This window comes from Corythoichthys intestinalis, chromosome 20 (genome assembly GCF_030265065.1).
Source record: "Corythoichthys intestinalis isolate RoL2023-P3 chromosome 20, ASM3026506v1, whole genome shotgun sequence".
Classification (NCBI taxonomy): Eukaryota; Metazoa; Chordata; class Actinopteri; order Syngnathiformes; family Syngnathidae; genus Corythoichthys; species Corythoichthys intestinalis.
In genome coordinates, this window is record NC_080414.1 from 39,563,151 (window position 1) to 39,588,859 (window position 25,709).

Genomic DNA, 25,709 nt, shown 5'->3' on the forward strand with positions numbered 1-25,709 from the left:
GGCCTAAATGGCATTTTTGAATTAAGTTTGAGGATTACGCTCAAACCAAATGTCCTAGAACCAAATTTCCAAATGTAACTACTAGATTGTAATACAATACACTATTGGGTGAAGTTTGGTTCACTTCTGCGCAGCGGTTTAGGAGTTATCATCAAAATTGCATTTCTCGGCTGAAATGAATAGATCTCACTGTGAAAAGGCCTAAATGGCTTTTTTGAACTAAGTATGAGGATTGCGCTCAAACCAAATGTCCTAGAACCAAATTTCCAAATGTAACTACTAGATTGTGATACAATACACTATTGGGTGAAGTTTGGTTCATTTCTGCGCAGCGGTTTAGGAGTTATCATTAAAATTGCATTTCTCGACTGAAATGAATAGATCTCACTGTGAAAATAACTAAAAGGCTTTTTTGAAATAAGTTTGAGGATTGCGCTCAAACCAAATGTCCTAGAACCAAATTTCCAAATATAACTACTAGATTGTGATACAATACACTATTGGGTGAAGTTTGGTTCATTTCTGTGCAGCGGTTTAGGAGTTATCATCAAAATTGCATTTCTCGGCTGAAATGAATAGATCTCACTGTGAAAATAACTAAAAGGCTTTTTTGAACTAAGTTTGAGGATTGCGCTCAAACCAAATGTCCTAGAACCAAATTTCCAAATGTAACTACTAGATTGTGATACAATACACTATTGGGTGAAGTTTGGTTCACTTCTGCGCAGCGGTTTGGGAGTTATCAAAATTATATTTCTCGGCTGAAATGAATCGATCTCACTGTGAAAATGCCTAAAAGGCTTTTTTGAAATAAGTTTGAGGATTGCGCTCAAACCAAATGTCCTAGAACCAAATTTCCAAATGTCACTACTAGATGGTAATACAATACACTATTGGGTGAAGTTTGGTTCATTTGTGCGCAGCGGTTTAGGAGTTATCATCAAAATTACATTTCTCGGCTGAAATGAATAGATCTCGCTGTCAGAAGGCGTAAATGGCTTTTTTGAACTAAGTTTGAGGGTTGCGCTCAAACCAAATGTCCTAGAACCAAATTTCCAAATGTAACTACTAGATTGTGATACTATTGGGTGAAGTTTGGTTCACTTCTGCGCAGCGGTTTGGGAGTTATCATCAAAATTACATTTCTCGGCTGAAATGAATAGATCTCGCTGTCAGAAGGCGTGAATGGATTTTTTGAACTAAGTTTGAGGATTGCGCTCAAACCAAATGTCCTAGAACAAAATTTTCAAATGTAACTACTAGATTGTAATGCAATACACTATTGGGTGAAGTTTGGTTCATTTCTGCGCAGCCGTTTAGGAGTTATCATCAAAATTGCATTTCTCGGCTGAAATGAATAGATCTCACTGTGAAAAGGCGTAAATTGCATTTTTGAACTAAGTTTGATGATTGCGCTCAAACCAAATGTCCTAGAACCAAATTTCCAAATGTAACTACTAGATTGTAATACAATACACTATTGGGTGAAGTTTAGTTCACTTCTGCGCAGCCGTTTAGGAGTTATCATCAAAATTGCATTTCTCGGCTGAAATGAATAGATCTCACTGTGAAAAGGCGTAAAAGGCATTTTTGAATTAAGTTTGAGGATTACGCTCAAACCAAATGTCCTAGAACCAAATTTCCAAATGTAACTACTAGATTGTGATACAATACACTATTGGGTGAAGTTTGGTTCATTTCTGCGCAGCGGTTTAGGAGTTATCATTAAAATTGCATTTCTCGACTGAAATGAATAGATCTCACTGTGAAAATAACTAAAAGGCTTTTTTGAAATACGTTTGAGGATTGCGCTCAAACCAAATGTCCTAGAACCAAATTTCCAAATATAACTACTAGATTGTGATACAATACACTATTGGGTGAAGTTTGGTTCATTTCTGCGCAGCGGTTTAGGAGTTATCATCAAAATTGCATTTCTCGGCTGAAATGAATAGATCTCACTGTGAAAATAACTAAAAGGCTTTTTTGAAATAAGTTTGAGGATTGCGTTTAAACCAAATGTCCTAGAACCAAATTTCCAAATGTAACTACTAGATTGTAATACAATACACTATTGGTTGAAGTTTGGTTCATTTCTGCGCAGGGGTTTAGGAGTTATCATCAAAATTGCATTTCTCGGCTGAAATGAATAGATCTCACTGTGAAAATGCCTAAAAGGCTTTTTTGAAATAAGTTTGAGGATTGCGCTCAAACCAAATGTCCTAGAACCAAATTTCCAAATGTAACTACTAGATTGTGATACAATACACTATTGGGTGAAGTTTGGTTCACTTCTGCGCAGCGGTTTGGGAGTTATCAAAATTACATTTCTCGGCTGAAATGAATCGATCTCACTGTGAAAATGCCTAAAAGGCTTTTTTGAAATAAGTTTGAGGATTGCGCTCAAACCAAATGTCCTAGAACCAAATTTCCAAATGTCACTACTAGATGGTAATACAATACACTATTGGGTGAAGTTTGGTTCATTTGTGCGCAGCGGTTTAGGAGTTATCATCAAAATTACATTTCTCGGCTGAAATGAATAGATCTCGCTGTCAGAAGGCGTAAATGGCTTTTTTGAACTAAGTTTGAGGGTTGCGCTCAAACCAAATGTCGTAGAACCAAATTTCCAAATGTAACTACTAGATTGTGATACTATTGGGTGAAGTTTGGTTCACTTCTGCGCAGCGGTTTGGGAGTTATCATCAAAATTACATTTCTCGGCTGAAATGAATAGATCTCGCTGTCAGAAGGCGTAAATGGCTTTTTTGAACTAAGTTTGAGGGTTGCGCTCAAACCAAATGTCCTAGAACCAAATTTCCAAATGTAACTACTAGATTGTGATACAATACACTATTGGGTGAAGTTTGGTTCACTTCTGCGCAGCGGTTTAGGAGTTATCATCAAAATTGCATTTCTCGGCTGAAATGAATAGATCTCACTGTGAAAAGGCGTAAATGACATTTTTGAACTAAGTTTGAGGATTGCGCTCAAACCAAATGTCCTAGAACCAAATTTCCAAATGTAACTACTAGATTGTGATACAATACACTATTGGGTGAAGTTTGGTTCAATTCTGCGCAGCGGTTTGGGAGTTATCATCAAAATTACATTTCTCGGCTGAAATGAATCGATCTCGCTGTCAGAAGGCGTAAATGGCATTTTTGAATTAAGTTTGAGGATTACGCTCAAACCAAATGTCCTAGAACCAAATTTCCAAATGTAACTACTAGATTGTAATACAATACACTATTGGGTGAAGTTTGGTTCACTTCTGCGCAGCGTTTTAGGAGTTATCATCAAAATTGCATTTCTCGGCTGAAATGAATAGATCTCACTGTGAAAAGGCGTAAATGGCATTTTTGAACTAAGTTTGATGATTGCGCTCAAACCAAATGTCCTAGAACCAAATTTCCAAATGTAACTACTAGATTGTAATACAATACACTATTGGGTGAAGTTTAGTTCACTTCTGCGCAGCTGTTTAGGAGTTATCATCAAAATTGCATTTCTCGGCTGAAATGAATAGATCTCACTGTGAAAAGGCTTAAATGACTTTTTTTAACTAAGTTTGAGGATTGCGCTCAAACCAAATGTCCTAGAACCAAATTTCCAAATATAACTACTAGATTGTGATACAATACACTATTGGGTGAAGTTTGGTTCATTTCTGCGCAGCGGTTTAGGAGTTATCATCAAAATTGCATTTCTCGGCTGAAATGAATAGATCTCACTGTGAAAATAACTAAAAGTCTTTTTTGAAATAAGTTTGAGGATTGCGTTTAAACCAAATGTCCTAGAACCAAATTTCCAAATGTAACTACTAGATTGTAATACAATACACTATTGGGTGAAGTTTGGTTCATTTCTGCGCAGGGGTTTAGGAGTTATCATCAAAATTGCATTTCTCGGCTGTAATGAATAGATCTCACTGTGAAAATGCCTAAAAGGCTTTTTTGAAATAAGTTTGAGGATTGCGCTCAAACAAAATGTCCTAGAACCAAATTTCCAAATGTCACTACTAGATGGTAATACAATACACTATTGGGTGAAGTTTGGTTCATTTGTGCGCAGCGGTTTAGGAGTTATCATCAAAATTGCATTTCTCGGCTGAAATGAATAGATCTCACTGTGAAAATAACTAAAAGGCTTTTTTGAAATAAGTTTGAGGATTGCGCTCAAACCAAATGTCCTAGAACCAAATTTCCAAATGTAACTACTAGATTGTGATACTATTGGGTGAAGTTTGGTTCACTTCTGCGCAGCGGTTTGGGAGTTATCATCAAAATTACATTTCTCGGCTGAAATGAATAGATCTCGCTGTCAGAAGGCGTAAATGGCTTTTTTGAACTAAGTTTGAGGGTTGCGCTCAAACCAAATGTCCTAGAACCAAATTTCCAAATGTAACTACTAGATTGTGATACAATACACTATTGGGTGAAGTTTGGTTCACTTCTGCGCAGCGGTTTAGGAGTTATCATCAAAATTGCATTTCTCGGCTGAAATGAATCGATCTCGCTGTCAGAAGGCGTAAATGGCATTATTGAATTAAGTTTGAGGATTACGCTCAAACCAAATGTCCTAGAACCAAATTTCCAAATGTAACTACTAGATTGTAATACAATACACTATTGGGTGAAGTTTGGTTGACTTCTGCGCAGGGGTTTGGGAGTTAACATCAAAATTACATTTCTCGGCCATATCGCGTAGATCTCACTGCGAAAAGGCTTAAATGACTTTTTTTAACTAAGTTTGAGGATTGCGCTCAAACCAAATGTCCTAGAACCAAATTTCAAAATGTAACTACTAGATTGTGATACAATACACTATTGGGTGAAGTTTGGTTGACTTCTGCGCAGCGGTTTGGGAGTTAACATCAAAATTACATTTCTCGGCCATATCGCGTAGATCTCACTGCGAAAAGGCTTAAATGACTTTTTTTAACTAAGTTTGAGGATTGCGCTCAAACCAAATGTCCTAGAACCAAATTTCCAAATGTAACTACTAGATTGTGATACAATACACTATTGGGTGAAGTTTGGTTGACTTCTGCGCAGCGGTTTTGGAGTTAACATCAAAATTACATTTCTCGGCCATATCGCGTAGATCTTACTGTGAAAAGGCTTAAATGACTTTTTTTTTTTAACTAAGTTTGAGAATTGCGCTCAAACGAAATGTCCTAGAACCAAATTTCCAAATGTAACTACTAGATTGTGATACAATACACTATTGGGTGAAGTTTGGTTGACTTCTGCGCAGCGGTTTGGGAGTTAACATCAAAATTACATTTCTCGGCCATATCGCGTAGATCTCACTGAGAAAAGGCTTAAATGACTTTTTTTTAACTAAGTTTGAGGATTGCGCTCAAACCAAATGTCCTAGAACCAAATTTCCAAATGTAACTGCTAGATTGTGATACAATACACTATTGGGTGAAGTTTGGTTGACTTCTGCGCAGCGGTTTGGGAGTTAACATCAAAATTACATTTCTCGGCCATATCGCGTAGATCTCAATGCGAAAAGGCTTAAATGACTTTTTTTTAACTAAGTTTGAGGATTGCGCTCAAACCAAATGTCCTAGAACCAAATTTCCAAATGTAACTGCTAGATTGTGATACAATACACTATTGGGTGAAGTTTGGTTGACTTCTGGGCAGCGGTTTGGGAGTTAACATCAAAATTACATTTCTCGGCCATATCGCGTAGATCTCACTGCGAAAAGGCTTAAATGACTTTTTTTAACTAATTTTGAGGATTGCGCTCAAACCAAATGTCCTAGAACCAAATTTCCAAATGTAACTACTAGATTGTGATACAATACACTATTGGGTGAAGTTTGGTTGACTTCTGCGCAGCGGTTTGGGAGTTAACATCAAAATTACATTTCTCGGCCATATCGCGTAGATCTCACTGCGAAAAGGCTTAAATGACTTTTTTTAACTAATTTTGAGGATTGCGCTCAAACCAAATGTCCTAGAACCAAATTTCCAAATGTAACTACAAGATTGTGATACAATACACTATTGGGTGAAGTTTGGTTGACTTCTGCGCAGCGGTTTTGGAATTAACATCAAAATTACATTTCTCGGCCATATCGCGTAGATCTCACTGCGAAAAGGCTTAAATGACTTTTTTTTAACTAAGTTTGAGGATTGCGCTCAAACCAAATGTCCTAGAACCAAATTTCCAAATGTAACTACTAGATTGTGATACAATACACTATTGGGTGAAGTTTGGTTGACTTCTGCGCAGCGGTTTGGGAGTTAACATCAAAATTACATTTCTCGGCCATATCGTGTAGATCTCACTGCGAAAAGGCTTAAATGACTTTTTTTAACTAAGTTTGAGGATTGCGCTCAAACCAAATGTCCTAGAACCAAATTTCCAAATGTAACTACTAAATTGTGATACAATACACTATTGGGTGAAGTTTGGTTGACTTCTGCGCAGCGGTTTTGGAGTCATCAAAATTACATTTCTCGGCCATATCGCGTAGATCTCACTGAGAAAAGGCTTAAATGACTTTTTTTAAACTAAGTTTGAGGATTGCGCTCAAACCAAATGTCCTAGAACCAAATTTCCAAATGTAACTACTAGATTGTGATACAATACACTATTGGGTGAAGTTTGGTTGACTTCTGCGCAGCGGTTTTGGAGTTAACATCAAAATTACATTTCTCGGCCATATCGCGTAGATCTCACTGTGAAAAGGCTTAAATGACTTTTTTTTAACTAAGTTTGAGGATTGCGCTCAAACCAAATGTCCTAGAACCAAATTTCCAAATGTAACTACTAGATTGTGATACAATACACTATTGGGTGAAGTTTGGTTGACTTCTGCGCAGCGGTTTGGGAGTTAACATCAAAATTACATTTCTCGGCCATATCGCGTAGATCTCACTGCGAAAAGGCTTAAATGACTTTTTTTAACTAAGTTTGAGGATTGCGCTCAAACCAAATGTCCTAGAACCAAATTTCCAAATGTAACTACTAGATTGTGATACAATACACTATTGGGTGAAGTTTGGTTGACTTCTGCGCAGCGGTTTTGGAGTTAACATCAAAATTACATTTCTCGGCCATATCGCGTAGATCTTACTGTGAAAAGGCTTAAATGACTTTTTTTTTTTAACTAAGTTTGAGGATTGCGCTCAAACGAAATGTCCTAGAACCAAATTTCCAAATGTAACTACTAGATTGTGATACAATACACTATTGGGTGAAGTTTGGTTGACTTCTGCGCAGCGGTTTGGGAGTTAACATCAAAATTACATTTCTCGGCCATATCGCGTAGATCTCACTGAGAAAAGGCTTAAATGACTTTTTTTTAACTAAGTTTGAGGATTGCGCTCAAACCAAATGTCCTAGAACCAAATTTCCAAATGTAACTGCTAGATTGTGATACAATACACTATTGGGTGAAGTTTGGTTGACTTCTGCGCAGCGGTTTGGGAGTTAACATCAAAATTACATTTCTCGGCCATATCGCGTAGATCTCAATGCGAAAAGGCTTAAATGACTTTTTTTTAACTAAGTTTGAGGATTGCGCTCAAACCAAATGTCCTAGAACCAAATTTCCAAATGTAACTGCTAGATTGTGATACAATACACTATTGGGTGAAGTTTGGTTGACTTCTGGGCAGCGGTTTGGGAGTTAACATCAAAATTACATTTCTCGGCCATATCGCGTAGATCTCACTGCGAAAAGGCTTAAATGACTTTTTTTAACTAATTTTGAGGATTGCGCTCAAACCAAATGTCCTAGAACCAAATTTCCAAATGTAACTACTAGATTGTGATACAATACACTATTGGGTGAAGTTTGGTTGACTTCTGCGCAGCGGTTTGGGAGTTAACATCAAAATTACATTTCTCGGCCATATTGCGTAGATCTCACTGCGAAAAGGCTTAAATGACTTTTTTTAACTAATTTTGAGGATTGCGCTCAAACCAAATGTCCTAGAACCAAATTTCCAAATGTAACTACAAGATTGTGATACAATACACTATTGGGTGAAGTTTGGTTGACTTCTGCGCAGCGGTTTTGGAATTAACATAAAAATTACATTTCTCGGCCATATCGCGTAGATCTCACTGCGAAAAGGCTTAAATGACTTTTTTTTAACTAAGTGTGAGGATTGCGCTCAAACCAAATGTCCTAGAACCAAATTTCCAAATGTAACTACTAGATTGTGATACAATACACTATTGGGTGAAGTTTGGTTGACTTCTGCGCAGCGGTTTGGGAGTTAACATCAAAATTACATTTCTCGGCCATATCGTGTAGATCTCACTGCGAAAAGGCTTAAATGACTTTTTTTAACTAAGTTTGAGGATTGCGCTCAAACCAAATGTCCTAGAACCAAATTTCCAAATGTAACTACTAAATTGTGATACAATACACTATTGGGTGAAGTTTGGTTGACTTCTGCGCAGCGGTTTTGGAGTCATCAAAATTACATTTCTCGGCCATATCGCGTAGATCTCACTGAGAAAAGGCTTAAATGACTTTTTTTAAACTAAGTTTGAGGATTGCGCTCAAACCAAATGTCCTAGAACCAAATTTCCAAATGTAACTACTAGATTGTGATACAATACACTATTGGGTGAAGTTTGGTTGACTTCTGCGCAGCGGTTTTGGAGTTAACATCAAAATTACATTTCTCGGCCATATCGCGTAGATCTCACTGTGAAAAGGCTTAAATGACTTTTTTTTAACTAAGTTTGAGGATTGCGCTCAAACCAAATGTCCTAGAACCAAATTTCCAAATGTAACTACTAGATTGTGATACAATACACTATTGGGTGAAGTTTGGTTTACTTCTGCGCAGCGGTTTGGGAGTTAACATCAAAATTACATTTCTCGGCCATATCGCGTAGATCTCACTGAGAAAAGGCTTAAATGACTTTTTTTAACTAAGTTTGAGGATTGCGCTCAAACCAAATGTCCTAGAACCAAATTTTCAAATGTAACTACTAGATTGTGATACAATACACTATTGGGTGAAGTTTGGTTGACATCTGCGCAGCGGTTTGGGAGTTAACATCAAAATTACATTTCTCGGCCATATCGCGTAGATCTCACTGCGAAAAGGCTTAAATGACTTTTTTTAACTAAGTTTGAGGATTGCGCTCAAACCAAATGTCCTAGAACCAAATTTCCAAATGTAACTACTAGATTGTGATACAATACACTATTGGGTGAAGTTTGGTTGACTTCTGCGCAGCGGTTTTGGAGTTAACATCAAAATTACATTTCTCGGCCATATCGTGTAGATCTCACTGTGAAAAGGATTAAATGACATTTTTTAAACTAAGTTTGAGGATTGCGCTCAAACCAAATGTCCTAGAACCAAATTTCCAAATGTAACTACTAGATTGTGATACAATACACTATTGGGTGAAGTTTGGTTTACTTCTACGCAGCGGTTTTGGAGTTAACATCAAAATTACATTTCTCGGCCATATCGCGTAGATCTCACTGAGAAAAGGCTTAAATGACTTTTTTTAACTAAGTTTGAGGATTGTGCTCAAACCAAATGTCCTAGAACCAAATTTCCAAATGTAACTACTAGATTGTGATACGATACACTATTGGGTGAAGTTTGGTTGACTTCTGCGCAGCGGTTTGGGAGTTAACATCAAAATTACATTTCTCGGCCATATCGCGTAGATCTCACTGCGAAAAGGCTTTAATGACTTTTTTTTAACTAAGTTTGAGGATTGCGCTCAAACCAAATGTCCTAGAACCAAATTTCCAAATGTAACTACTAGATCGTGATACAATACACTATTGGGTGAAGTTTGGTTGACTTCTGTGCAGCGGTTTTGGAGTTAACATCAAAATTACATTTCTCGGCCATATCGCGTAGATCTCACTGTGAAAAGGCTTAAATGACTTTTTTTTAACTAAGTTTGAGGATTGCGCTCAAACCAAATGTCCTAGAACCAAATTTCCAAATGTAACTACTAGATTGTGATACAATACACTATTGGGTGAAGTTTGGTTGACTTCTGCGCAGCGGTTTGGGAGTTAACATCAAAATTACATTTCTCGGCCATATCGCGTAGATCTCACTGAGAAAAGGCTTAAATGACTTTTTTTTAACTAAGTTTGAGGATTGCGCTCAAACGAAATGCCCTAGAACCAAATTTCCAAATGTAACTACTAGATTGTGATACAATACACTATTGGGTGAAGTTTGGTTGACTTCTGCGCAGCGGTTTGGGAGTTAACATCAAAATTACATTTCTCGGCCATATCGCGTAGATCTCACTGAGAAAAGGCTTAAATGACTTTTTTTAACTAAGTTTGAGGATTGCGCTCAAACCAAATGTCCTAGAACCAAATTTCCAAATGTAACTACTAGATTGTGATACAATACACTATTGGGTGAAGTTTGGTTTACTTCTACGCAGCGGTTTTGGAGTTAACATCAAAATTACATTTCTCGGCCATATCGCGTAGATCTCACTGAGAAAAGGCTTAAATGACTTTTTTTAACTAAGTTTGAGGATTGTGCTCAAACCAAATGTCCTAGAACCAAATTTCCAAATGTAACTACTAGATTGTGATACGATACACTATTGGGTGAAGTTTGGTTGACTTCTGCGCAGCGGTTGTGGAGTTAACATCAAAATTACATTTCTCGGCCATATCGCGTAGATCTCACTGCGAAAAGGCTTTAATGACTTTTTTTTAACTAAGTTTGAGGATTGCGCTCAAACCAAATGTCCTAGAACCAAATTTCCAAATGTAACTACTAGATCGTGATACAATACACTATTGGGTGAAGTTTGGTTGACTTCTGTGCAGCGGTTTTGGAGTTAACATCAAAATTACATTTCTTGGCCATATCGCGTAGATCTCACTGTGAAAAGGCTTAAATGACTTTTTTTTAACTAAGTTTGAGGATTGCGCTCAAACCAAATGTCCTAGAACCAAATTTCCAAATGTAACTACTAGATTGTGATACAATACACTATTGGGTGAAGTTTGGTTGACTTCTGCGCAGCGGTTTGGGTGTTAACATCAAAATTACATTTCTCGGCCATATCGCGTAGATCTCACTGAGAAAAGGCTTAAATGACTTTTTTTTAACTAAGTTTGAGGATTGCGCTCAAACCAAATGCCCTAGAACCAAATTTCCAAATGTAACTACTAGATTGTGATACAATACACTATTGGGTGAAGTTTGGTTCATTTCTGCGCAGCGGTTTAGGAGTTATCATCAAAATTGCATTTCTCGGCTGAAATGAATAGATCTCACTGTGAAAATAACTAAAAGGCTTTTTTGAAATAAGTTTGAGGATTGCGTTTAAACCAAATGTCCTAGAACCAAATTTCCAAATGTAACTACTAGATTGTAATACAATACACTATTGGGTGAAGTTTGGTTCATTTCTGCGCAGGGGTTTAGGAGTTATCATCAAAATTGCATTTCTCGGCTGAAATGAATAGATCTCACTGTGAAAATGCCTAAAAGGCTTTTTTGAAATAAGTTTGAGGATTGCGCTCAAACCAAATGTCCTAGAACCAAACTTCCAAATGTAACTACTAGATTGTGATACAATACACTATTGGGTGAAGTTTGGTTCACTTCTGCGCAGCGGTTTGGGAGTTATCAAAATTACATTTCTCGGCTGAAATGAATCGATCTCACTGTGAAAATGCCTAAAAGGCTTTTTTGAAATATGTTTGAGGATTGCGCTCAAACCAAATGTCCTAGAACCAAATTTCCAAATGTCACTACTAGATGGTAATACAATACACTATTGGGTGAAGTTTGGTTCATTTGTGCGCAGCGGTTTAGGAGTTATCATCAAAATTGCATTTCTCGGCTGAAATGAATAGATCTCACTGTGAAAATAACTAAAAGGCTTTTTTGAAATAAGTTTGAGGATTGCGCTCAAACCAAATGTCCTAGAACCAAATTTCCAAATGTAACTACTAGACTGTGATACTATTGGGTGAAGTTTGGTTCACTTCTGCGCAGCGGTTTGGGAGTTATCATCAAAATTACATTTCTCGGCTGAAATGAATAGATCTCGCTGTCAGAAGGCGTAAATGGCTTTTTTGAACTAAGTTTGAGGGTTGCGCTCAAACCAAATGTCCTAGAACCAAATTTCCAAATGTAACAACTACATTGTGATACAATACACTATTGGGTGAAGTTTTGTTCACTTCTGCGCAGCAGTTTAGGAGTTATCATCAAAATTGCATTTCTCGGCTGAAATGAATAGATCTCACTGTGAAAAGGCGTAAATGACATTTTTGAACTAAGTTTGAGGATTGCGCTCAAACCAAATGTCCTAGAACCAAATTTCCAAATGTAACTACTAGATTGTGATACAATACACTATTGGGTGAAGTTTGGTTCAATTCTGCGCAGCGGTTTGGGAGTTATCATCAAAATTACATTTCTCGGCTGAAATGAATCGATCTCGCTGTCAAAAGGCGTAAATGGCATTTTTGAATTAAGTTTGAGGATTACGCTCAAACCAAATGTCCTAGAACCAAATTTCCAAATGTAACTACTAGATTGTAATACAATACACTATTGGGTGAAGTTTGGTTCACTTCTGCGCAGCGGTTTAGGAGTTATCATCAAAATTGCATTTCTCGGCTGAAATGAATAGATCTCACTGTGAAAAGGCGTAAATTGCATTTTTGAACTAAGTTTGATGATTGCGCTCAAACCAAATGTCCTAGAACCAAATTTCCAAATGTAACTACTAGATTGTAATACAATACACTATTGGGTGAAGTTTAGTTCACTTCTGCGCAGCCGTTTAGGAGTTATCATCAAAATTGCATTTCTCGGCTGAAATGAATAGATCTCACTGTGAAAAGGTGTAAATGGCATTTTTGAATTAAGTTTGAGGATTACGCTCAAACCAAATGTCCTAGAACCAAATTTCCAAATGTAACTACTAGATTGTAATACAATACACTATTGGGTGAAGTTTGGTTCACTTCTGCGCAGCGGTTTAGGAGTTATCATCAAAATTGCATTTCTCGGCTGAAATGAATAGATCTCACTGTGAAAAGGCCTAAATGGCTTTTTTGAACTAAGTATGAGGATTGCGCTCAAACCAAATGTCCTAGAACCAAATTTCCAAATGTAACTACTAGATTGTGATACAATACACTATTGGGTGAAGTTTGGTTCATTTCTGCGCAGCGGTTTAGGAGTTATCATCAAAATTGCATTTCTCGACTGAAATGAATAGATCTCACTGTGAAAATAACTAAAAGGCTTTTTTGAAATAAGTTTGAGGATTGCGCTCAAACCAAATGTCCTAGAACCAAATTTCCAAATATAACTACTAGATTGTGATACAATACACTATTGGGTGAAGTTTGGTTCATTTCTGCGCAGCGGTTTAGGAGTTATCATCCAAATTGCATTTCTCGGCTGAAATGAATAGATCTCACTGTGAAAATAACTAAAAGTCTTTTTTGAAATAAGTTTGAGGATTGCGTTTAAACCAAATGTCCTAGAACCAAATTTCCAAATGTAACTACTAGATTGTAATACAATACACTATTGGGTGAAGTTTGGTTCATTTCTGCGCAGGGGTTTAGGAGTTATCATCAAAATTGCATTTCTCGGCTGAAATGAATAGATCTCACTGTGAAAATGCCTAAAAGGCTTTTTTGAAATAAGTTTGAGGATTGCGCTCAAACCAAATGTCCTAGAACCAAATTTCCAAATGTCACTACTAGATGGTAATACAATACACTATTGGGTGAAGTTTGGTTCATTTGTGCGCAGCGGTTTAGGAGTTATCATCAAAATTACATTTCTCGGCCATATCGTGTAGATGTCACTGTGAAAAGGATTAAATGACATTTTTTAAACTAAGTTTGAGGATTGCGCTCAAACCAAATGTCCTAGAACCAAATTTCCAAATGTAACTACTAGATTGTGATACAATACACTATTGGGTGAAGTTTGGTTGACTTCTGCGCAGCGGTTTTGGAGTTAACATCAAAATTACATTTCTCGGCCATATCGTGTAGATCTCACTGTGAAAAGGATTAAATGACATTTTTTAAACTAAGTTTGAGGATTGCGCTCAAACCAAATGTCCTAGAACCAAATTTCCAAATGTAACTACTAGATTGTGATACAATACACTATTGGGTGAAGTTTGGTTTACTTCTACGCAGCGGTTTTGGAGTTAACATCAAAATTACATTTCTCGGCCATATCGCGTAGATCTCACTGAGAAAAGGCTTAAATGACTTTTTTTAACTAAGTTTGAGGATTGTGCTCAAACCAAATGTCCTAGAAACAAATTTCCAAATGTAACTACTAGATTGTGATACGATACACTATTGGGTGAAGTTTGGTTGACTTCTGCGCAGCGGTTTGGGAGTTAACATCAAAATTACATTTCTCGGCCATATCGCGTAGATCTCACTGCGAAAAGGCTTTAATGACTTTTTTTTAACTAAGTTTGAGGATTGCGCTCAAACCAAATGTCCTAGAACCAAATTTCCAAATGTAACTACTAGATCGTGATACAATACACTATTGGGTGAAGTTTGGTTGACTTCTGTGCAGCGGTTTTGGAGTTAACATCAAAATTACATTTCTCGGCCATATCGCGTAGATCTCACTGTGAAAAGGCTGAAATGACTTTTTTTTAACTAAGTTTGAGGATTGCGCTCAAACCAAATGTCCTAGAACCAAATTTCCAAATGTAACTACTAGATTGTGATACAATACACTATTGGGTGAAGTTTGGTTGACTTCTGCGCAGCGGTTTGGGAGTTAACATCAAAATTACATTTCTCGGCCATATCGCGTAGATCTCACTGAGAAAAGGCTTAAATGACTTTTTTTTAACTAAGTTTGAGGATTGCGCTCAAACGAAATGCCCTAGAACCAAATTTCCAAATGTAACTACTAGATTGTGATACAATACACTATTGGGTGAAGTTTGGTTGACTTCTGCGCAGCGGTTTGGGAGTTAACATCAAAATTACATTTCTCGGCCATATCGCGTAGATCTCACTGCGAAAAGGCTTAAATGACTTTTTTTAACTAAGTTTGAGGATTGCGCTCAAACCAAATGTCCTAGAACCAAATTTCTATATGTAACTACTAGATTGTGATACAATACACTATTGGCTGAAGTTTGGTTGACTTCTGCGCAGCGGTTTTGGAGTTAACATAAAAATTACATTTCTCGGCCATATCGCGTATATCTCACTGAGAAAAGGCTTAAATGACTTTTTTTAACTAAGTTTGAGGATTGCGCTCAACCCAAATGTCCTAGAACCAAATTTTCAAATGTAACTACTAGATTGTGATACAATGCACTATTGGGTGAAGTTTGGTTGACTTCTGCGCAGCGGTTTGGGAGTTAACATCAAAATTACATTTCTCGGCCATATCGCGTAGATCTCACTGCGAAAAGGCTTAAATGACTTTTTTAAACTAAGTTTGAGGATTGCGCTCAAACCAAATGTCCTAGAACCAAATTTCCAAATGTAACTACTAGATTGTGATACAATACACTATTGGGTGAAGTTTGGTTGACTTCTGCGTAGCGGTTTTGGAGTTAACATCAAAATTACATTTCTCGGCCATATCGTGTAGATCTCACTGTGAAAAGGCTTAAATGACATTTTTTAAACTAAGTTTGAGGATTGCGCTCAAACCAAATGTCCTAGAACCAAATTTCCAAATGTAACTACTAGATTGTGATACAATACACTATTGGGTGAAGTTTGGTTTACTTCTACGCAGCGGTTTTGGAGTTAACATCAAAATTACATTTCTCGGCCATATCGCGTAGATCTCACTGAGAAAAGGCTTAAATGACTTTTTTTAACTAAGTTTGAGGATTGTGCTCAAACCAAATGTCCTAGAACCAAATTTCCAAATGTAACTACTAGATTGTGATACGATACACTATTGGGTGAAGTTTGGTTGACTTCTGCGCAGCGGTTGTGGAGTTAACATCAAAATTACATTTCTCGGCCATATCGCGTAGATCTCACTGCGAAAAGGCTTTAATGACTTTTTTTTAACTAAGTTTGAGGATTGCGCTCAAACCAAATGTCCTAGAACCAAATTTCCAAATGTAACTACTAGATCGTGATACAATACACTATTGGGTGAAGTTTGGTTGACTTCTGTGCAGCGGTTTTGGAGTTAACATCAAAATTACATTTCTTGGCCATATCGCGTAGATCTCACTGTGAAAAGGCTTAAATGACTTTTTTTTAACTAAGTTTGAGGATTGCGCTCAAACCAAATGTCCTAGAACCAAATTTCCAAATGTAACTACTAGATTGTGATACAATACACTATTGGGTGAAGTTTGGTTGACTTCTGCGCAGCGGTTTGGGTGTTAACATCAAAATTACATTTCTCGGCCATATCGCGTAGATCTCACTGAGAAAAGGCTTAAATGACTTTTTTTTAACTAAGTTTGAGGATTGCGCTCAAACCAAATGCCCTAGAACCAAATTTCCAAATGTAACTACTAGATTGTGATACAATACACTATTGGGTGAAGTTTGGTTCATTTCTGCGCAGCGGTTTAGGAGTTATCATCAAAATTGCATTTCTCGGCTGAAATGAATAGATCTCACTGTGAAAATAACTAAAAGGCTTTTTTGAAATAAGTTTGAGGATTGCGTTTAAACCAAATGTCCTAGAACCAAATTTCCAAATGTAACTACTAGATTGTAATACAATACACTATTGGGTGAAGTTTGGTTCATTTCTGCGCAGGGGTTTAGGAGTTATCATCAAAATTGCATTTCTCGGCTGAAATGAATAGATCTCACTGTGAAAATGCCTAAAAGGCTTTTTTGAAATAAGTTTGAGGATTGCGCTCAAACCAAATGTCCTAGAACCAAACTTCCAAATGTAACTACTAGATTGTGATACAATACACTATTGGGTGAAGTTTGGTTCACTTCTGCGCAGCGGTTTGGGAGTTATCAAAATTACATTTCTCGGCTGAAATGAATCGATCTCACTGTGAAAATGCCTAAAAGGCTTTTTTGAAATATGTTTGAGGATTGCGCTCAAACCAAATGTCCTAGAACCAAATTTCCAAATGTCACTACTAGATGGTAATACAATACACTATTGGGTGAAGTTTGGTTCATTTGTGCGCAGCGGTTTAGGAGTTATCATCAAAATTGCATTTCTCGGCTGAAATGAATAGATCTCACTGTGAAAATAACTAAAAGGCTTTTTTGAAATAAGTTTGAGGATTGCGCTCAAACCAAATGTCCTAGAACCAAATTTCCAAATGTAACTACTAGACTGTGATACTATTGGGTGAAGTTTGGTTCACTTCTGCGCAGCGGTTTGGGAGTTATCATCAAAATTACATTTCTCGGCTGAAATGAATAGATCTCGCTGTCAGAAGGCGTAAATGGCTTTTTTGAACTAAGTTTGAGGGTTGCGCTCAAACCAAATGTCCTAGAACCAAATTTCCAAATGTAACAACTACATTGTGATACAATACACTATTGGGTGAAGTTTTGTTCACTTCTGCGCAGCGGTTTAGGAGTTATCATCAAAATTGCATTTCTCGGCTGAAATGAATAGATCTCACTGTGAAAAGGCGTAAATGACATTTTTGAACTAAGTTTGAGGATTGCGCTCAAACCAAATGTCCTAGAACCAAATTTCCAAATGTAACTACTAGATTGTGATACAATACACTATTGGGTGAAGTTTGGTTCAATTCTGCGCAGTGGTTTGGGAGTTATCATCAAAATTACATTTCTCGGCTGAAATGAATCGATCTCGCTGTCAAAAGGCGTAAATGGCATTTTTGAATTAAGTTTGAGGATTACGCTCAAACCAAATGTCCTAGAACCAAATTTCCAAATGTAACTGCTAGATTGTGATACAATACACTATTGGGTGAAGTTTGGTTGACTTCTGCGCAGCGGTTTGGGAGTTAACATCAAAATTACATTTCTCGGCCATATCGCGTAGATCTCAATGCGAAAAGGCTTAAATGACTTTTTTTTAACTAAGTTTGAGGATTGCGCTCAAACCAAATGTCCTAGAACCAAATTTCCAAATGTAACTGCTAGATTGTGATACAATACACTATTGGGTGAAGTTTGGTTGACTTCTGGGCAGCGGTTTGGGAGTTAACATCAAAATTACATTTCTCGGCCATATCGCGTAGATCTCACTGCGAAAAGGCTTAAATGACTTTTTTTAACTAAGTTTGAGGATTGCGCTCAAACCAAATGTCCTAGAACCAAATTTCCAAATGTAACTACTAAATTGTGATACAATACACTATTGGGTGAAGTTTGGTTGACTTCTGCGCAGCGGTTTTGGAGTCATCAAAATTACATTTCTCGGCCATATCGCGTAGATCTCACTGAGAAAAGGCTTAAATGACTTTTTTTAAACTAAGTTTGAGGATTGCGCTCAAACCAAATGTCCTAGAACCAAATTTCCAAATGTAACTACTAGATTGTGATACAATACACTATTGGGTGAAGTTTGGTTGACTTCTGCGCAGCGGTTTTGGAGTTAACATCAAAATTACATTTCTCGGCCATATCGCGTAGATCTCACTGTGAAAAGGCTTAAATGACTTTTTTTTAACTAAGTTTGAGGATTGCGCTCAAACCAAATGTCCTAGAACCAAATTTCCAAATGTAACTACTAGATTGTGATACAATACACTATTGGGTAAAGTTTGGTTTACTTCTGCGCAGCGGTTTGGGAGTTAACATCAAAATTACATTTCTCGGCCATATCGCGTAGATCTCACTGAGAAAAGGCTTAAATGACTTTTTTTAACTAAGTTTGAGGATTGCGCTCAAACCAAATGTCCTAGAACCAAATTTTCAAATGTAACTACTAGATTGTGATACAATACACTATTGGGTGAAGTTTGGTTGACATCTGCGCAGCGGTTTGGGAGTTAACATCAAAATTACATTTCTCGGCCATATCGCGTAGATCTCACTGCGAAAAGGCTTAAATGACTTTTTTTAACTAAGTTTGAGGATTGCGCTCAAACCAAATGTCCTAGAACCAAATTTCCAAATGTAACTACTAGATTGTGATACAATACACTATTGGGTGAAGTTTGGTTGACTTCTGCGCAGCGGTTTTGGAGTTAACATCAAAATTACATTTCTCGGCCATATCGTGTAGATCTCACTGTGAAAAGGATTAAATGACATTTTTTAAACTAAGTTTGAGGATTGCGCTCAAACCAAATGTCCTAGAACCAAATTTCCAAATGTAACTACTAGATTGTGATACAATACACTATTGGGTGAAGTTTGGTTTACTTCTACGCAGCGGTTTTGGAGTTAACATCAAAATTACATTTCTCGGCCATATCGCGTAGATCTCACTGAGAAAAGGCTTAAATGACTTTTTTTAACTAAGTTTGAGGATTGTGCTCAAACCAAATGTCCTAGAACCAAATTTCCAAATGTAACTACTAGATTGTGATACGATACACTATTGGGTGAAGTTTGGTTGACTTCTGCGCAGCGGTTTGGGAGTTAACATCAAAATTACATTTCTCGGCCATATCGCGTAGATCTCACTGCGAAAAGGCTTTAATGACTTTTTTTTAACTAAGTTTGAGGATTGCGCTCAAACCAAATGTCCTAGAACCAAATTTCCAAATGTAACTACTAGATCGTGATACAATACACTATTGGGTGAAGTTTGGTTGACTTCTGTGCAGCGGTTTTGGAGTTAACATCAAAATTACATTTCTCGGCCATATCGCGTAGATCTCACTGTGAAAAGGCTTAAATGACTTTTTTTTAACTAAGTTTGAGGATTGCGCTCAAACCAAATGTCCTAGAACCAAATTTCCAAATGTAACTACTAGATTGTGATACAATACACTATTGGGTGAAGTTTGGTTGACTTCTGCGCAGCGGTTTGGGAGTTAACATCAAAATTACATTTCTCGGCCATATCGCGTAGATCTCACTGAGAAAAGGCTTAAATGACTTTTTTTTAACTAAGTTTGAGGATTGCGCTCAAACGAAATGCCCTAGAACCAAATTTCCAAATGTAACTACTAGATTGTGATACAATACACTATTGGGTGAAGTTTGGTTGACTTCTGCGCAGCGGTTTGGGAGTTAACATCAAAATTACATTTCTCGGCCATATCGCGTAGATCTCACTGCGAAAAGGCTTAAATGACTTTTTTTAACTAAGTTTGAGGATTGCGCTCAAACCAAATGTCCTAGAACCAAATTTCTATATGTAACTACTAGATTGTGATACAATACACTATTGGCTGAAGTTTGGTTGACTTCTGCGCAGCGGTTTTGGAGTTAACATAAAAATTACATTTCTCGGCCATATCGCGTATATCTCACTGAGAAAAGGCTTAAATGACTTTTTTTAACTAAGTTTGAGGATTGCGCTCAACCCAAATGTCCTAGAACCAAATTTTCAAATGTAACTACTAGATTGTGATACAATGCACTATTGGGTGAAGTTTGGTTGACTTCTGCGCAGCGGTTTGGGAGTTAACATCAAAATTACATTTCTCGGCCATATCGCGTAGATCTCACTGCGAAAAGGCTTAAATGACTTTTTTAAACTAAGTTTGAGGATTGCGCTCAAACCAAATGTCCTAGAACCAAATTTCCAAATGTAACTACTAGATTGTGATACAATACACTATTGGGTGAAGTTTGGTTGACTTCTGCGCAGCGGTTTTGGAGTTAACATCAAAATTACATTTCTCGGCCATATCGTGTAGATCTCACTGTGAAAAGGCTTAAATGACATTTTTTAAACTAAGTTTGAGGATTGCGCTCAAACCAAATGTCCTAGAACCAAATTTCCAAATGTAACTACTAGATTGTGATACAATACACTATTGGGTGAAGTTTGGTTTACTTCTACGCAGCGGTTTTGGAGTTAACATCAAAATTACATTTCTCGGCCATATCGCGTAGATCTCACTGAGAAAAGGCTTAAATGACTTTTTTTAACTAAGTTTGAGGATTGTGCTCAAACCAAATGTCCTAGAACCAAATTTCCAAATGTAACTACTAGATTGTGATACGATACACTATTGGGTGAAGTTTGGTTGACTTCTGCGCAGCGGTTGTGGAGTTAACATCAAAATTACATTTCTCGGCCATATCGCGTAGATCTCACTGCGAAAAGGCTTTAATGACTTTTTTTTTAACTAAGTTTGAGGATTGCGCTCAAACCAAATGTCCTAGAACCAAATTTCCAAATGTAACTACTAGATCGTGATACAATACACTATTGGGTGAAGTTTGGTTGACTTCTGTGCAGCGGTTTTGGAGTTAACATCAAAATTACATTTCTTGGCCATATCGCGTAGATCTCACTGTGAAAAGGCTTAAATGACTTTTTTTTAACTAAGTTTGAGGATTGCGCTCAAACCAAATGTCCTAGAACCAAATTTCCAAATGTAACTACTAGATTGTGATACAATACACTATTGGGTGAAGTTTGGTTGACTTCTGCGCAGCGGTTTGGGTGTTAACATCAAAATTACATTTCTCGGCCATATCGCGTAGATCTCACTGAGAAAAGGCTTAAATGACTTTTTTTTAACTAAGTTTGAGGATTGCGCTCAAACCAAATGCCCTAGAACCAAATTTCCAAATGTAACTACTAGATTGTGATACAATACACTATTGGGTGAAGTTTGGTTCATTTCTGCGCAGCGGTTTAGGAGTTATCATCAAAATTGCATTTCTCGGCTGAAATGAATAGATCTCACTGTGAAAATAACTAAAAGGCTTTTTTGAAATAAGTTTGAGGATTGCGTTTAAACCAAATGTCCTAGAACCAAATTTCCAAATGTAACTACTAGATTGTAATACAATACACTATTGGGTGAAGTTTGGTTCATTTCTGCGCAGGGGTTTAGGAGTTATCATCAAAATTGCATTTCTCGGCTGAAATGAATAGATCTCACTGTGAAAATGCCTAAAAGGCTTTTTTGAAATAAGTTTGAGGATTGCGCTCAAACCAAATGTCCTAGAACCAAACTTCAAAATGTAACTACTAGATTGTGATACAATACACTATTGGGTGAAGTTTGGTTCACTTCTGCGCAGCGGTTTGGGAGTTATCAAAATTACATTTCTCGGCTGAAATGAATCGATCTCACTGTGAAAATGCCTAAAAGGCTTTTTTGAAATATGTTTGAGGATTGCGCTCAAACCAAATGTCCTAGAACCAAATTTCCAAATGTCACTACTAGATGGTAATACAATACACTATTGGGTGAAGTTTGGTTCATTTGTGCGCAGCGGTTTAGGAGTTATCATCAAAATTGCATTTCTCGGCTGAAATGAATAGATCTCACTGTGAAAATAACTAAAAGGCTTTTTTGAAATAAGTTTGAGGATTGCGCTCAAACCAAATGTCCTAGAACCAAATTTCCAAATGTAACTACTAGACTGTGATACTATTGGGTGAAGTTTGGTTCACTTCTGCGCAGCGGTTTGGGAGTTATCATCAAAATTACATTTCTCGGCTGAAATGAATAGATCTCGCTGTCAGAAGGCGTAAATGGCTTTTTTGAACTAAGTTTGAGGGTTGCGCTCAAACCAAATGTCCTAGAACCAAATTTCCAAATGTAACAACTACATTGTGATACAATACACTATTGGGTGAAGTTTTGTTCACTTCTGCGCAGCAGTTTAGGAGTTATCATCAAAATTGCATTTCTCGGCTGAAATGAATAGATCTCACTGTGAAAAGGCGTAAATGACATTTTTGAACTAAGTTTGAGGATTGCGCTCAAACCAAATGTCCTAGAACCAAATTTCCAAATGTAACTACTATATTGTGATACAATACACTATTGGGTGAAGTTTGGTTCAATTCTGCGCAGCGGTTTGGGAGTTATCATCAAAATTACATTTCTCGGCTGAAATGAATCGATCTCGCTGTCAAAAGGCGTAAATGGCATTTTTGAATTAAGTTTGAGGATTACGCTCAAACCAAATGTCCTAGAACCAAATTTCCAAATGTAACTACTAGATTGTAATACAATACACTATTGGGTGAAGTTTGGTTCACTTCTGCGCAGCGGTTTAGGAGTTATCATCAAAATTGCATTTCTCGGCTGAAATGAATAGATCTCACTGTGAAAAGGCCTAAATGGCTTTTTTGAACTAAGTATGAGGATTGCGCTCAAACCAAATGTCCTAGAACCAAATTTCCAAATGTAACTACTAGATTGTGATACTATTGGGTGAAGTTTGGTTCACTTTTGCGCAGCGGTTTGGGAGTTATCATCAAAATTACATTTCTCGGCTGAAATGAATAGATCTCGCTGTCAGAAGGCGTAAATTGCTTTTTTGAACTAAGTTTGAGGATTGCGCTCAAACCAAAAGTCCTAGAACCAAATTTCCAATTGTAAGTACTAGATTGTGATACAATACACTATTGGGTGAAGTTTGGTTCATTTCTGCGCAGCGGTTTGGGAGTTATCATCAAAATTGCATTTCTCGGCTGAAATGAATAGATCTCACTGTGAAAAGGCCTAAATGGCTTTTTTGAACTAAGTTTGAGGATTGCGCTCAAACCAAACGTCCTAGAACCACATTTCCAAATGTAACTACTAGTTTGTCATACAATACACTATTGGGTGAAGTTTGGTTCACTTCTGCGCAGCGGTTTGGGAGTTATCATCAAAATTACATTTCTCGGCTGAAATGAATAGATCTCACTGTGAAAAGGCCTAAATGGCTTTTTTGAACTAAGTTTGAGGATTGCGCTCAAACCAAATGTCCTAGAACCAAATTTCCAAATGTAACTACTAGATTGTAAGACAATACACTATTGGGTGAAGTTTAGTTCACTTCTGCGCAGCCGTTTAGGAGTTATCATCAAAATTGCATTTCTCGGCTGAAATGAATAGATCTCACTGTGAAAAGGCGTAAATTGCATTTTTGAACTAAGTTTGATGATTGCGCTCAAACCAAATGTCCTAGAACCAAATTTCCAAATGTAACTACTAGATTGTAATACAATACACTGTTGGGTGAAGTTTAGTTCACTTCTGCGCAGCCGTTTAGGAGTTATCATCAAAATTGCATTTCTCGGCTGAAATGAATAGATCTCACTGTGAAAAGGTGTAAATGGCATTTTTGAATTAAGTTTGAGGATTACGCTCAAACCAAATGTCCTAGAACCAAATTTCCAAATGTAACTACTAGATTGTAATACAATACACTATTGGGTGAAGTTTGGTTCACTTCTGCGCAGCGGTTTAGGAGTTATCATCAAAATTGCATTTCTCGGCTGAAATGAATAGATCTCACTGTGAAAAGGCCTAAATGGCTTTTTTGAACTAAGTATGAGGATTGCGCTCAAACCAAATGTCCTAGAACCAAATTTCCAAATGTAACTACTAGATTGTGATACAATACACTATTGGGTGAAGTTTGGTTCATTTCTGCGCAGCGGTTTAGGAGTTATCATCAAAATTGCATTTCTCGACTGAAATGAATAGATCTCACTGTGAAAATAACTAAAAGGCTTTTTTGAAATAAGTTTGAGGATTGCGCTCAAACCAAATGTCCTAGAACCAAATTTCCAAATATAACTACTAGATTGTGATACAATACACTATTGGGTGAAGTTTGGTTCATTTCTGCGCAGCGGTTTAGGAGTTATCATCCAAATTGCATTTCTCGGCTGAAATGAATAGATCTCACTGTGAAAATAACTAAAAGTCTTTTTTGAAATAAGTTTGAGGATTGCGTTTAAACCAAATGTCCTAGAACCAAATTTCCAAATGTAACTACTAGATTGTAATACAATACACTATTGGGTGAAGTTTGGTTCATTTCTGCGCAGGGGTTTAGGAGTTATCATCAAAATTGCATTTCTCGGCTGAAATGAATAGATCTCACTGTGAAAATGCCTAAAAGGCTTTTTTGAAATAAGTTTGAGGATTGCGCTCAAACCAAATGTCCTAGAACCAAATTTCCAAATGTCACTACTAGATGGTAATACAATACACTATTGGGTGAAGTTTGGTTCATTTGTGCGCAGCGGTTTAGGAGTTATCATCAAAATTACATTTCTCGGCCATATCGTGTAGATCTCACTGTGAAAAGGATTAAATGACATTTTTTAAACTAAGTTTGAGGATTGCGCTCAAACCAAATGTCCTAGAACCAAATTTCCAAATGTAACTACTAGATTGTGATACAATACACTATTGGGTGAAGTTTGGTTGACTTCTGCGCAGCGGTTTTGGAGTTAACATCAAAATTACATTTCTCGGCCATATCGTGTAGATCTCACTGTGAAAAGGATTAAATGACATTTTTTAAACTAAGTTTGAGGATTGCGCTCAAACCAAATGTCCTAGAACCAAATTTCCAAATGTAACTACTAGATTGTGATACAATACACTATTGGGTGAAGTTTGGTTTACTTCTACGCAGCGGTTTTGGAGTTAACATCAAAATTACATTTCTCGGCCATATCGCGTAGATCTCACTGAGAAAAGGCTTAAATGACTTTTTTTAACTAAGTTTGAGGATTGTGCTCAAACCAAATGTCCTAGAACCAAATTTCCAAATGTAACTACTAGATTGTGATACGATACACTATTGGGTGAAGTTTGGTTGACTTCTGCGCAGCGGTTTGGGAGTTAACATCAAAATTACATTTCTCGGCCATATCGCGTAGATCTCACTG